Source organism: Erigeron canadensis, chromosome 7 (genome assembly GCF_010389155.1).
Source record: "Erigeron canadensis isolate Cc75 chromosome 7, C_canadensis_v1, whole genome shotgun sequence".
Classification (NCBI taxonomy): Eukaryota; Viridiplantae; Streptophyta; class Magnoliopsida; order Asterales; family Asteraceae; genus Erigeron; species Erigeron canadensis.
Window position 1 is genome coordinate 23,605,144 of NC_057767.1, and position 14,034 is coordinate 23,619,177.

Genomic DNA, 14,034 nt, shown 5'->3' on the forward strand with positions numbered 1-14,034 from the left:
TGGGAATGGGAGTAGTTGGACGTTCATTATTTTCAAACAGAAATTTATCAAAGAAGTTAAGATGAGTGACATCTTCAGTAGAAGAGTCCTTATTTTGAAATCTTATTTTAAAAGGAAAAACATTTTCATAGAAGACAACATCCCTAGAATATAGAATGGTTTTATTATCAAGACTGTAAAGTTTGTATCCTTTCTTGACATCAGCATAGCCAATAAGAACGCATTTTTCAGATCTACTACTGAATTTATCAGTATTATTTAAGATGGTAGCAAAACACAAACATCCAAATACTCTAAGATGGGGCAGATTAGGAGAGCATTCAAAAATGAGATCATAAGGAGATTTTGCACAAAGAACAGAGGAAGGAAGCCTGTTAATCAAATAGGTGGCAGTTAGAATACATTCATTCCACATACTAAGAGGTATCCCCTCTTGAAACATAAGAGATCTTGCAACATTGAGCAAGTGTCTATGTTTCCTCTCAACTATTCCATTTTGTTGTGGGGTGTAAACACATGAAGTTTGATGAATTATACCCATTTGTTTAGTAAAATTAATCATTCTTTGATTTATAAACTCACTTCCATTGTCACTCCTAAACACTTTAATTTTCTTGTTAAACTGAGTTTGTAACAAATTATAGAAGTTAACAAGATTTTCAAAGGTTTCTTCCTTACTCTTTAACAAGAACACCCACACAACCCTTGAATAGTCATCAACAATAGACAAAAAGTATTTATAACCTTCTTTACTTTGTACCCTATAAGGTCCCCAAAGATCAAGATGTATTAGGTCACCAACAGCAGAAGATTTATGGTCACTCAAGGGAAAGGGTTCCCTTGTTTGTTTTGCCTTATGGCAAGTTTCACAAGGAGAGTTTAAAGAGGTATTATCAAGTCTCAGTTTGTGTTTCAACACAATCAAAACCTGTTCTGCTGGGTGACCAAGTCTAGAATGCCAAGTATGTTTAGACACATTGCACATAAGACTAGAGTTTAAGCAAATAACATCATTCTTACCACCAACAGTTTCATCAAACAAGTAAAGTTCACCATACTCATTACCAATCCCCACAGTTATTCTTGTTTTCAAGTTCTGAAAGTAACAGTGATGTTCATCAAAACCTATGAAAAATTTATTATCTTTAGCAAGACAATGAATAGATGAGAGACTGACACAATACTCTGGAACCACAAGCACACCATATAAAGTTATGTGTTTAGTAAGTTTTAAGTTTCCAATTTTCACAACTTTAGCTTGAGTTCCATTTGGGTGACCAATAGTTATACCAAGATCACTAACATCAATCACATTAAACATATGTTTATCAGAATCAGTCATGTGCTGAGTAGCACCAGAGTCATTGATCCAACCCTTTATAGGTTTGGATGGTCTATTTGCTTGATTAGCACAAAAGAAAAGGTCAAAAATCTTATTGAAAAAGGCATTTGAGTTGAAAAAAGTACCTCCCATATTGGCATGCACACTATTAGACATAGACTGATCACTCAACAATTTCATCAACTGGTTAATTTGATCATTAGTGAGTTGAAGATTATACTATGAAGGTCCAGCAACATTGCTGGCAAAAAATTGATTGACATCTTGAGACCCAGGAGCATTAGCATGATTACTAGAAAATGGTTTAGAAAAAGAATGATTTTGAGGAAAACTGTTTCTCTTTCCAAAATTGTTATTAAACTTGTTTCCATGTTGATTACCAAAACCAGATGGATATCCAACAATTTCATAACACCTATCAATAGTGTGCCCAAACTTGTGACACTTAGAACACTTTAGATTAGGGTTAGGTCCTCTTCAAAATTCCTGTTATCATGAGTTTTATTTTCAAAAGATCTTGATTCAAATGTTTTCTTCTATTATCAAAGGTTTTGCAACAAAAGCAGAATTTTGGGGTTTTGAAGAATTCTCAACAGGTGAGGCTCTGTGAGATTCTTCTCTGGAAATGATAGAAAAAGCAGTCTTAACATTGGGAAAAGGATCCCTGGTCAAAATATTACTTCTAACGGGTAAATACACTTCATCCAACCCCATAACAAATTGCATTAGTTTAATAAGTTGATGATGTTTTTGAAAACCCTTTGCAACATTACAAGTACAGGCTGGAAGTTTAACAAGAGAATCAAACTACCTCCAGAGAGCATTTAATCTATGATAATAGACAGAAAGAGTGCTTCCATTTTGAGTCAAAGAATTGATCCTATGATGCAAATTAAAAGTAATTGACCCATCAACCTTATCATAGGTTTCCTTAAGTTCTTCTTATACAGACATAGCATCTTTAGAAAAAATTTAACCCAAATACACATCATCTAATAAAGAACCAAGAATCCAAGAAAGAACCGCATAATTACATCTTTCCCATTGTTTAGCAAGAACCTCATTATCATTAGGTTTTTCACATGTACCATCAATAAAGCCTAATTTATTTTTAGTTTCCAATGCAAGTTCCATAGCACATGCCCATATATTATAATTTTCTGTTCCTTTTAACTTTAAACTAATTAAAGGAGCACTAGAAGTATCACTAGCATGTAAATACAGAGGATCACCAAAATCAAGTTTGCTTATTTGAGTACCCAACAAATCCATTACATTAAATGCATCAAGATCAGCCATATTAAAAAAAGAGCTTGCAATTAACAACATAACTTAATAATAATGAAAAACACATAAATCCTAAAGGGAGCAGGAACAGAGGCCAGATTCAAGAACACTCAAGTGTCTTGACAGGTATGTTCAAGGTCCCTTTCTTCTACCAAGAAGGGTTAGTGCAAGATAAAAAAGCAGATAAGACCAACAAACACAACCAGATCAATCAAATTTCACATAGAACTTAATACTGACCCTTGAAACCTCAATAACAACTTCACAATAAACAGAGATAGACATAGCCAAGAAACACATAAACAAGCAAGATTTGTAAAAAGAAAAAGAAATCCCAACTGATAGGCCAAACTTTTCTTACTTAGAGTCCTCCAAGCAAGAAACAAATTGCTACTCGATGGGTAGGACAGAATACTTACAGTGGGGTCGCCAACAGTAATTCCAATAATAATCAATAAAGGGACAAAGTAATATACTCCAGCCAGAGATCAATCTCTTTAATAAAGAAATGATTTCAGGAACAAGGAGAGATGGACAAGATAAGCATAGACCAAACACAGATCTAGAAAGATCGTGTTGATAACTGAATCTTGCACACGAGCAGAAACAACAATAAATAATGAAAAATAGGGTTTTGATCGGAAAAGTAATCCGATCTAATAAATAAAGATATTTTGATGTAGATATATATATATATATATATAACGATTTGATTCAAAAAACGTATAAAGATTTGAGCCTAGGGCTCTGATACCATGTAAAAATATATAGATATATATGTATAATAGACACACATCATTGCATCAATATTGAACGAACTAGTCATCGATTAATATCAAGAGTTTTGTATAGAAAATAAGCAGAAAAAAAGATTAACGATTACATCGAAAAAGAGGATTTCTTAAACAGTAAACAACGGCTGCAAGAGTGGTAGTCTGAACAGTGGTCGGGTTTGGTTTATATAGCCAAACCCTATAGGAAGTTACATATTTGGTCCCTCTAGATATTACATGTACAAACACAGCTTAAAAAGAAACATGATATAAATAAACAGCTTTAGTCCTTGGCAACTTCAAATACTTGAAATACTTGCACTCCAAGTCCATTGAAGATCTTCCTTATTCATTCCTCAAACCAAGCAGCTTCCTTCCATAATTCTTCATGCTTTAATCCTTTAGCAATCTTCACTAATAAAAAACTAGCAGCCAGCACAAACCTTTCCAAGTAAGATACACCATTGATTTGATATTTTAACAAGGCCAAGGTTATGTATAGGGTCATCTAGACATGGTCCTTTTCTCTTTGCCACGGACCATCACCTAGTCGGCTAGTCCTATTTCTATATAGACCATGCATGATCATCTGTACATTGCCACTAGAAGAGGCCAAAATTTTAACTGCTAATAGATTGGTCGATTTGGGTTATGTTTTTTGTAGTCTAATTGAAAGTATGTGATATCCGCTAGTTCTTATACGAGTCAGAATAGTTCTCATCAAATATGTAACTGATCGGATTGAGGATGGGTTAGGCAAAATTGTAAGTCACATTTTCAGGTAACTTACTATAAACTTAGGAGCAAATGTGGGGATATCGTCTGAACTGTGGTGCTGCCCGCTGTACATTCAATTGATATGGTGGACTGCCTCTTCTACATGATATTTTGCAAGGGTATGAGTTTCATCTGCAATTCTGCATGCTAGTTCATACTAAAGAATGTATCAAATAACATGATAATGTTATGTTGAGCTACACAGTACACACTATGAAGTAATATTACCATAATGCAAAAAGGGTTTTAGTCTACCTTCAATTACATCAGCTAAAAATATGCTACCAGAATTGTACCATCCCCCCAAAACGTCCCTTGTCTGTCACTGCAGTATCGATCATAAAGATTTTGCATATACCGAACAAGAAATACATCAATATATTCGTAGGTTTCAAAATTGAATCTTTTGATTATAGGGGGTTCGAATTTTCGGAAGCAAAGCAACCAAATATCTTTGATTGAATATAAATCTAAAGAAATATCATGAACTAAGCTTCACATATATAAGAGGTGGCATGATGGGTGTGGTTAACATGTAAACACTTTTTTTTATCGCTTTTTAAGATATTAAATATATGGGTTTTGTTAGTAACAACCCTTAGGGTTGTCAGTAAAAACTAATTGGGTGCATTAAAATTTGTACCTTACTGTTAGAAAAATCAGGGGGCGGTTTTTGATATATAATGTACAAGTTTTTAAGCATGTAATATGCTGTTAGGGCTGTCATTATCATTTTCCTAAATGTATAAGTTAATTAATCAGGTAAAGACAATATTATTACAATAACAGAATGGATCAATAATGCCATATCTACTTTGGCTGCACAAGATCAGCTTGGCTTATTCTTTAACTTATTGATTGTAATTTCTCATTTCAATTGGGTTGTTTAGATATGTGTAAGCTATCTTCTTATGCAAGAACCTGTAATTCTTTGTATAGATTCATTATTAATAAAGAGTTATGGAAAATTACAATTAGTGTTAGAAGAGTTTCTTTAACTATTAAGTTTTATTGTTTTATTGATTCATGTTCTTTATTTACTTATTGTATAATCTGAATCTATAAAACTAGTTTCTTAAAGTTTGTAAAGATAGAATTAAGTTCTATTCACCCCTTTCTATAGCTACTTGTGTACATACCTTTGGTATATTGATACACTTGACATGTCACAATCCAATACATCCAACCTTATAACGAGAACACGGTGAGATTACTTAAAAACATCATTTTGATGCATTAAAAGTCCATAAACTAACATAGTGTACGTGTAACTAATTATTGTTATTTAAGTGTTTAACAACACATTTATCCGTTAAAATCGAGTAAATCACGTTTTTTGTTTTGTGCATAACTCTTAGATGCATATACATCAAGATGAATGCATAAATTTAAAAGGTGATTTATATGTAAGATATTATATCAATTAAAATGGATCGATGCTACCACCATCAAAAGTCGTGGCCATCACCACCGGTCTCCGCTACTACCACATCGCCATCGTCACCACCGCCGTCGCATTGTGCGGTTATCTTGCTTATATATATATATATATGTATATATAATATATAATAATATAATCAACTTTTTGTTTTTCTTTCGTTTCCCAACCCGGCAAATTTTTTTGTTGGTAGAGAATTACTAGTAAATATAATAAAGCCATGGTTGATTTGCTTTTTTCTAGTTTATAAATTTTAATAATTTACGTATAGACACTTAATTGTGTTTTACCAAGTATGTGATTTATGTGCGTGTAAAACTTGGTGCAGTCACAAATATGTTTACATTCTATCTGTTCAGTGCCGTATATATGGGCAGTAGGGTTGTGGTCATTTTTTTTTTTTTTTTTTTTTTTTTTTTTGGCATTTTGTATTGCACTTATGTGCTGAACATTTGTAGAAGTCAGTTAGTATTCTTTGTTGGGGAAATTCGTGAATAACGAACAGATAACCGGATATAATCAAACTCTGAAAGGCGTGTAATCACTTTCAGATTGAATCAACTTGGCGGTTCACCCAAACTATTCAATCGGATACAATTCAGAGAAAATTAAGAACGTTCTGTGTGTTTTTTAATTGAGAGAAAAGAACCAGATAGAATGAAGAAAAGAATGATCAAAAATCTTGTTACGGGTTACATAAATCCATCAGAAGGCAGTTATTTGCAAGGTTTCGAAATTGCTATTTTTAGTCCCTCAAGTTCCGAAAATTGAATTTTCGAAGGGATTTTTACTATAGCAATTTAATGGAAATAAAAAATTTCCATTAAATTTTCGAAGGGATTGTTACGGGTTGCATAATGGGATTTTTACTACAGCTCGACCCTAGCCAGGGGCTCTGCCCCTTGGACCCCGCTCCCAGGGGCGCTGCCCCCGGACCCCCGTACCTTAGGGACGAAGCCCCTAAGGTCATAATAAATTCAAATAGGCGTGCACTCCGCACCACCAATCCTATATGATGTATTATTATGACAATACTGATCAAATAAGTTAACCCAATTACACTAAAATATCCAACATTCTTCTATATTGTCTGTTCTTTATTTGATGATATATAATCTCAACAACAACAAGACCTAATCCCTGCGCGGGGTATGGGGGAGGTAAGCTGTAGACAGTCTTACCTCTACACAAAGGTAGATAGACTACTTCCATAGGGACCTCCGGCCACAAAGGAGTGCAAGACGGAAAATGAGAAATGTTTAGAAAATCATACCTGTCTGCCGAGAATCTGAAAAGAAGAAATACGTGTCTGCTGGGTCCGGCTACTATGCGAGTCGAACGTTTATCACTCATGCATCCGACCGATATCTTAGAAACATGTTTGACAATACAAATCCAAATATAAATACGAAAGCAACCATATTGGGCATATTTTTACCCAAAACCAAGTAAAATCCCTTTTACCCATAACTAAGAATGCGGTATATAAATGGTTTTTGAAATTTTTACTGTATTTTTTGAAGGCATTTTTACCTTTTCTATTTTTCCTGCTTTAACTTACATTTTGTTTGTTTAAACATGGTTATCTTATAAGTTTTTTAATTAATGTGTTCGTAACGTAAGATGCTTTGAGTTTTACTAATTTAATTAATGTGTTTATTTGTTGTGTATGCACAGGATTTGTAGATGGATCCAGTCAAAAAAGAAGGCAATGTAGCAGCTGTGGAGATTCTGCCACCACCTCAACCCGTCTCTAGAAAAGTTTCTGAGCCAGTTAACAGGGTACTACCATCATCTGATTCTAAGAGATATCAATGTTTGTTGAGTTGATTATTGAAAAAAAAATGTATGCTTATTATTTCCTTTTCTTTCGTGGTAGTTAAAAGGTGGCAATGGACAGGAGTTTTTTGCTATAAATGGAAGATGGAATTTCAACAATAAGGTATGTCATGTTAAGTTGTTAACTTTGATGTCCCATTGTCTACATCTAGTAACAAGATATAGTTATAATGATACAGAAACTTGTCGAGCCAACTAAGATCGAAAGGTGGGCTGTCGTTAACTTCTCAGCTCGATATGACATCCGCACTCTTATTAAGGACCTCATAAAATGTGGAGGACTGAAAGGAATAGTGTGTTCTTAATTTTTCACTATATTTATGATTTTTTGAGCTCAATACTTCTTTCAAAGGACTGCTATGAATATCTTACTTTGTTATTGAACTAGTAGAAAATTGACGAGCCTTTTAATGTATTCGAGGAAAGTCCCAAGGATAGGAGGGATCCACCTGTGGTTAGAGTCGAGAAAATGTTTGACTTCCTAAAGTCAGAACTTCCTGGTGCTCCGTAGTTTCTTCTGTGCTTACTGCCTGAGAGGAAAAACTCTGATCTTTATGGTTTGTATTACTCGTTTGATTTTTGACTTTTGTTAACTTTTTGATTTAACATTTTTATTCTACTACACTTTTAAGGTCCATGGAAGCGCAAGTGTCTTGTAGAGTTTGGAATTGTCACACAGCGTATCGTACCTATGAGTGTCAATGATCAGACATGGTTCCCAGGACAATCTGATATCCCATCTATTGCTGCGGTAAACCTTATATACTTCTAAATCATCCAAACTAGTCAATCTGAATAAAGGAATAATTGTAATTATATTGGCCATGATTTTCAGGTCGTCAGTTCTAGAAACTATCCTTTCATATCTCGCTACAAAGCCTCAGTGAGAACCCAGTCCCCTAAAGTGGAGATTGTTGAATCCATTTTTAAGAAGGTTTCAGACACCGAAGATCAGGGGATAATGAGGTGGAATTTCACTTCTTATCACTGATGCAAAGAAAATAATTATCTAAAATTATGTGCACTTTGCAATTTTTGGCGTGTATAATAAATTGACTCTGAGTCACATGAAAAGTATGTGATGAAAACTAAAAATTTCATTCTGGCAGGGAGTTGCTTCTTGATTTCTATATCAGCTCAGCAAAACAAAAACCTGATCAGATTATCATTTTCAGGTATATTTTATGGTATTGGTATTTTTTGATGAAATCTAACATTTCCTTCCAATCTTTAATTCACTTTATTTTTTCCAATTCTCGTAGGGATGGTGTCAGTGAATCCCAGCTCAATCAAGTTCTAAATATTGAGCTGGATCAGATCATTAATGAGGGCTGATTACTATTATAGCTCCTCTCGGATTCATTAAAGATGTGATATGAAGTGTAACATTTTTGTTTCTTAACGGTGCAGGCATGCAAATTTTTGGATGATAAGTGGTGCCCAAAGTTTTTAGTGATTGTTGCACAGAAGAACCATCAAACCAAGTTCTTCCTGCCAAAATCTTCTGACAATGTTCAACCTGGTAATCTACTTCCAGTAGATAGGATCTAAATTTTTTTGATCACATCTTAAAAATAGTGCATGTCCATGATGTCGTAAAATCTGCACCCATAGTGATTTCTTTAAACTGAATAATTGGTTTTCATTGGTTTTTTGCATTTGACCCTAATTTTTCCTCAGGAACTGTTGTTGATAACAAAGTGTGTAACCCGCGGGGAAATGACTTTTACATGTGTGCACATGCCAGAATGATGGTGAGTCTTGGTTTATAACCTAAAGTGGGTTTTACTTGGGTATATGTTTTAGAGATCAAGTAAAGCAAAGCTGGCTGATTGCATAATTGGAACAGGGGACAACTCGGCCTACACATTACCATGCTCTTTATGATGAAATTGGTTTCTCATTAGATGATCTTCAGGAGCTTGTTTATTTACTATCTTATGTGTAAGTTCCTTCGTTTGTTTATTTCATCGTACATTTAGTGTTCCTTCGTTGCGAGTTCCTGTGTTCGCTGTACATCAGTCATTTTGTAATACATTTTTTTTGGTTACAGTTACCAGCGTAGTACCAGTGCTATATCTGTTGGTAAGTTATTGTTAATCACTGTGACTTCATGCTTTGAAATTCAAGTTTGGTAAATGGGCTAATCTTGAATATTTTGATTTTGTGATGTGTTCGCAGTTGCACCGATTTACTACGCACATCTTGCTGCCACTCAGGTAAGGACGTTTATGAAGTTCGAGGAGCACTCAGAAACAATCTCAAGCCATGAAGGAATTGGGGTAACATCAGTTGGGGCAGTGCCTGTCCCTCAACTTACGAAGCTTCACGGGAATGTGTGCAACTCCATGTTTTTTTGTTAGGTCTTTTTCGACTAGGGGACCGATACTTGTACCACAACTTTTGATACTGTTACTGTTAGATATTGTGGGATCAGAAACGTGTTCATCACGTCCCGAGAAGACAAGATCAAGACTTAAAGCCCATCGATGCATATTTAGGCCCAAGATTAAAATTAGAGTCGGTCTAATTTAGACCTATGTTTCTAATTATTGTTCCAAGCTCTTGTATAAATAGAACCCTCACTAATACGATTAATTAATGAAATCAAAAATCAAAAATAATTCCATTCGTTTTCATGGTATCAGAGCCAGGTTCCGATCCTGGGACCTGTGGTATCAGAGCCCTAAGTCGACTTGGGCTTCATCATCTACCTCTTTAATCCCTAATTATATCACCTAAATCAAAACTGAAGCCACCATGGCCGGAGAAGAAGGCAGCGGCTCCAGTAACGATTTGGCATTACAATTAGCAACTCTTTTACAAAACAACAATCACCAAACTCAGAATCCGAAGTTATCGGACAACCTTCTAATTCATCTCAAGCTTAATAGTCAGAACTATGCTCTATGGACTCGAATGATTCGAGTTGCCATAGGTGGAAAATCAAAAAATCTATTAAATCACTTAAGCGACTTACCTCCTGAGAAAGCCTCATCCGAAGAGTTTGAAACATGCGAGCAAGAGGATCTTATTGTATTCTCTTGGCTCATCCAAAATATAGAGCCAAATATTGCCGGAAACTTGACCGAGTTTTCCACCGCCAAAGAGTTGTGGGATGCTCTCGTCACTACTTATAGTAGCGGCAAGGATAAGTTACAGGCTTAAAATCTTCATGTTAAAGCCAACGAGATCAAACAAACCAACAAACCCATCGAAGACTTTTGGATTTCACTTCAAGGGATTTGGGGTGAGATTGATCGTATCGATCCAAATCCAATGAAGTGTCCAGAAGACATCAAAACTAATAATAAAATTCGATCCGATCAAAAATTGTTTCAATTTTTAAGTGGACTAGATCAAAAGTTTGAATCGGTCAAAAGAGAAATCCTTCGACTCGACCCTTTGCCGGCGACTGAAGCCGCATATGCAACCATAAGGAAAGAGGCCGCTCACCAACAAATTTTGGGAGCAACCACCACCACTGCCGCCGTTGAAGGAGCACAGGGCATAGCCACCGGATTAATGGTTAAGGAAGAAAATGGATTCGGGTTTGCCACCAAACGATTTAATCGAAGTAGTGACAAACAAAAATCTGTGATTCAAGATGATAAATCACATCTTACTTGTGATGAATGTGGCCTGAAGAGACACACCAAAGACCAATGTTTCCGATTGGTGGGTTATCCGGAATGGTGGGTCGGAAATAAAAAGGGTCGGAGATATAACCCATCCAATAGAGATAAATCTTCAACCACTCGCACTAACCCCACCAAAGAAAGTAATAGTAGTGATGGTCGGAGATCGGAGACGGGATTTGGTGGGGTGGCAGCGGCTGAAGGTGAACAGGGGGGTGGGTTTTCGGTGGTTGATGGTAAGAAGAAAGAGACAAGTCTCTCAAATGATTTTATTGAGAAACACCGATCCACACAATACCACCATTCACCAAATCCACCTTTATATATTCATCAATTTTATAAAAAACCATTTTTTAATGGATCGGGTAATAGGCCGGTTTTTAATGGATCGGGTAATGGGCTTCATGCTCTAAATCGGCCAGCAAAGATAATTGGGCCTAAATCAATTGCGACGGGATTTGTGGCCCGTTCTGATCATTCAATGTCAAACGGGTCATGGATTTTTTATTGTGGTGCCACCGACACTATGACTTACGATATATCAGATTTTTCTATTTTTTCAAAACCTAAAAGGACCCATATTCAAGCTGCTAATTACGGGAAAATGGATGTTATGAATGGAGGATCAGTTATGATCTCTCCAAACATCCGTTTAACTAACTGTCTTTATGTTCCATCTTTGTCTCACAAACTTTTGTCAATAAGTCATGTGACAAAGGAACTTAATTGCTCAGTTCTCATGCATCCTACGTTTTGTTTGTTACATGATATCAGGACGGGACAGATCATTGGGCGTGGCACTGAGAGAGAAGGACTGTATTATGTTGATGAAGTTGCTGAAAGCAGGACTGTCATGCTTGCTCATGGATCTAGTGAGAGAGAAGCATGGTTATGGCATAGAAGATTGGGGCATCCGTTAGTTAGTTATTTACATACCTTATTTCCGAAACTTTTTCCTTTGAATAAAAAGAGTGATTGTGAAACTTGCATTTTAGCAAATAGTCATAGGCAAACTTTTAAACCTAGTAATACTAGAGTTGATTTTCCTTTTTCATTGGTTCATTCAGATGTGTGGGGTCCTGCTCCAATTGTTGGAGATCATCATTTTAAGTATTTTGTGATTTTTGTTGACGATTGCACTAGAATGACATAGATTTATTTTTTGAAAAATAAAGATGAAGTTTATGATAGATTCACTGTTTTTTATAACATGGTTCAAACTCAATTTCAAAAATCTATCAAAATCATGAGAACCGATAACGGTGGAGAATATGTGAATTCACGAATGAACCAGTTTTTTCAATCCAAAGGAATTATTCATCAGACCACTTGTCCTCACACCCCCGAACAAAATGGTGTGGCAGAAAGGAAATATAGGATACTTTTAGAAATGACTAGGGCTCTTATTATTGAGTCCTTCGTTCCAAAGGGTTTTTGGCCCGAAGCCTTAGCTACTACTACATACTTGATCAATCGACTTCCTACAAAGATTCTCGTTATGAAAACCCCTTTGAAAGTTCTTTATAAGTTTCATAAGCTTCCATCGGTTCTTACTTTGCAGACTAGAGTGTTTGGGTGTACAGTTTTTGTTCATATTCCAAAATCATATCGTGATAAACTTGAACCGTGTGCTGAAAAATGTGTTTTTGTGGGATATGGAGTTACTCAAAAGGGTTATAGGTGTTACAATCCTAAAACTCGTCGTATGTTTACTACGATGAATTGTGATTTCTTGGAAACCAAGTATTTCTACTCTCAGGAACTCAGTGGTCAGGGGGAGGAACAAAGTGACACACTGAGTTGGCTTCAGTATTCTTCAGATGTTCAGACTACAGATAAAGATCAAGATTTACAGTCCTCAGATCAAGATTTACAGTCCTCCTCTCAAAGTGTCAACCCAAGTCCAGACCTGATATCTGAGGTAAGTAATTCTGAACCAAACCATGATTTAGATATTCCTGTAAATGAAGTGCAGGGAAATGTGAATGAAGGATCCGAAAGTGTAGAAGAAGAAATTCCAGAAAGTGATTCAGCAGTACTTCCAGAAAGTGCTTCAACAGTAAATGTTCCAGAAAGATATATTCTTCCGCCAAGGTCTACCAGAGGAATACCTGCAAAACGATATTCTCCAGAAAGGAGTTCCCGATCTAAGTATCCGGTAGACAACTTTGTTGGTGTTGCAAATGGTGTTTTCTCCAAAGAAGCAAAGGCATTTACAACAAAATTATATTCAGAAGAACTTCCATCAGGAGTAGAACATGCTTTGAAGTTAAAGAATTGGAAAGATGCTATGAATAGTGAAATGGAAGCTCTAATCAAAAATGATACATGGGAGAAATGTGTTCTTCCATCAGGAAAGAATCCAGTAGGATGCAGATGGATATATACCATCAAATACAAACCAAATGGAGATATAGAAAGATACAAGGCAAGACTTGTTGCCAAAGGATACACTCAAACCTATGGCATCGACTATTCAAAAACTTTTTCTCCAGTTGCAAAGCTAGATACAGTTAGGGTTCTTTTCTCAATAGCAGCAAATCAAGGCTGGTCTCTTCATCAATTTGATGTGAAGAATGCCTTCTTACATGGAGAATTAGAAGAAGAAGTGTATATGGAAGCTCCTCCAGGTTTTTCTCATGATTACAAACACGGGGAAGTATGTAGACTGAAAAAGTCCTTTTACGGGCTTAAACAGTCACCCAGAGCTTGGTTTGGAAGATTTACTCTTGCTATGAAGAAATATGGATACCAACAAAGCAATTCAGATCACACTTTATTTCTTCGTCGTAAAGGAAATCTAGTGACATGTCTAATAATTTATGTTGATGATATGATTATTACAGGAAATGATGAAAAGGAAATGAACGAACTAAAAACAGCTTTGTTTTCAGAATTTGAGATGAAAGATTTGGGAGATTTGAAGTATTTTCTTGGAAT

General features: G+C 35.6%; 1 pseudogene; it reads left to right on the forward strand.

The window, feature by feature from the left end:
* The first annotated feature begins 7,303 nt into the window (after positions 1-7,303).
* On the forward strand, positions 7,304-9,819 carry LOC122609125 (annotated as a pseudogene).
* The last annotated feature ends 4,215 nt before the right edge of the window (positions 9,820-14,034 follow it).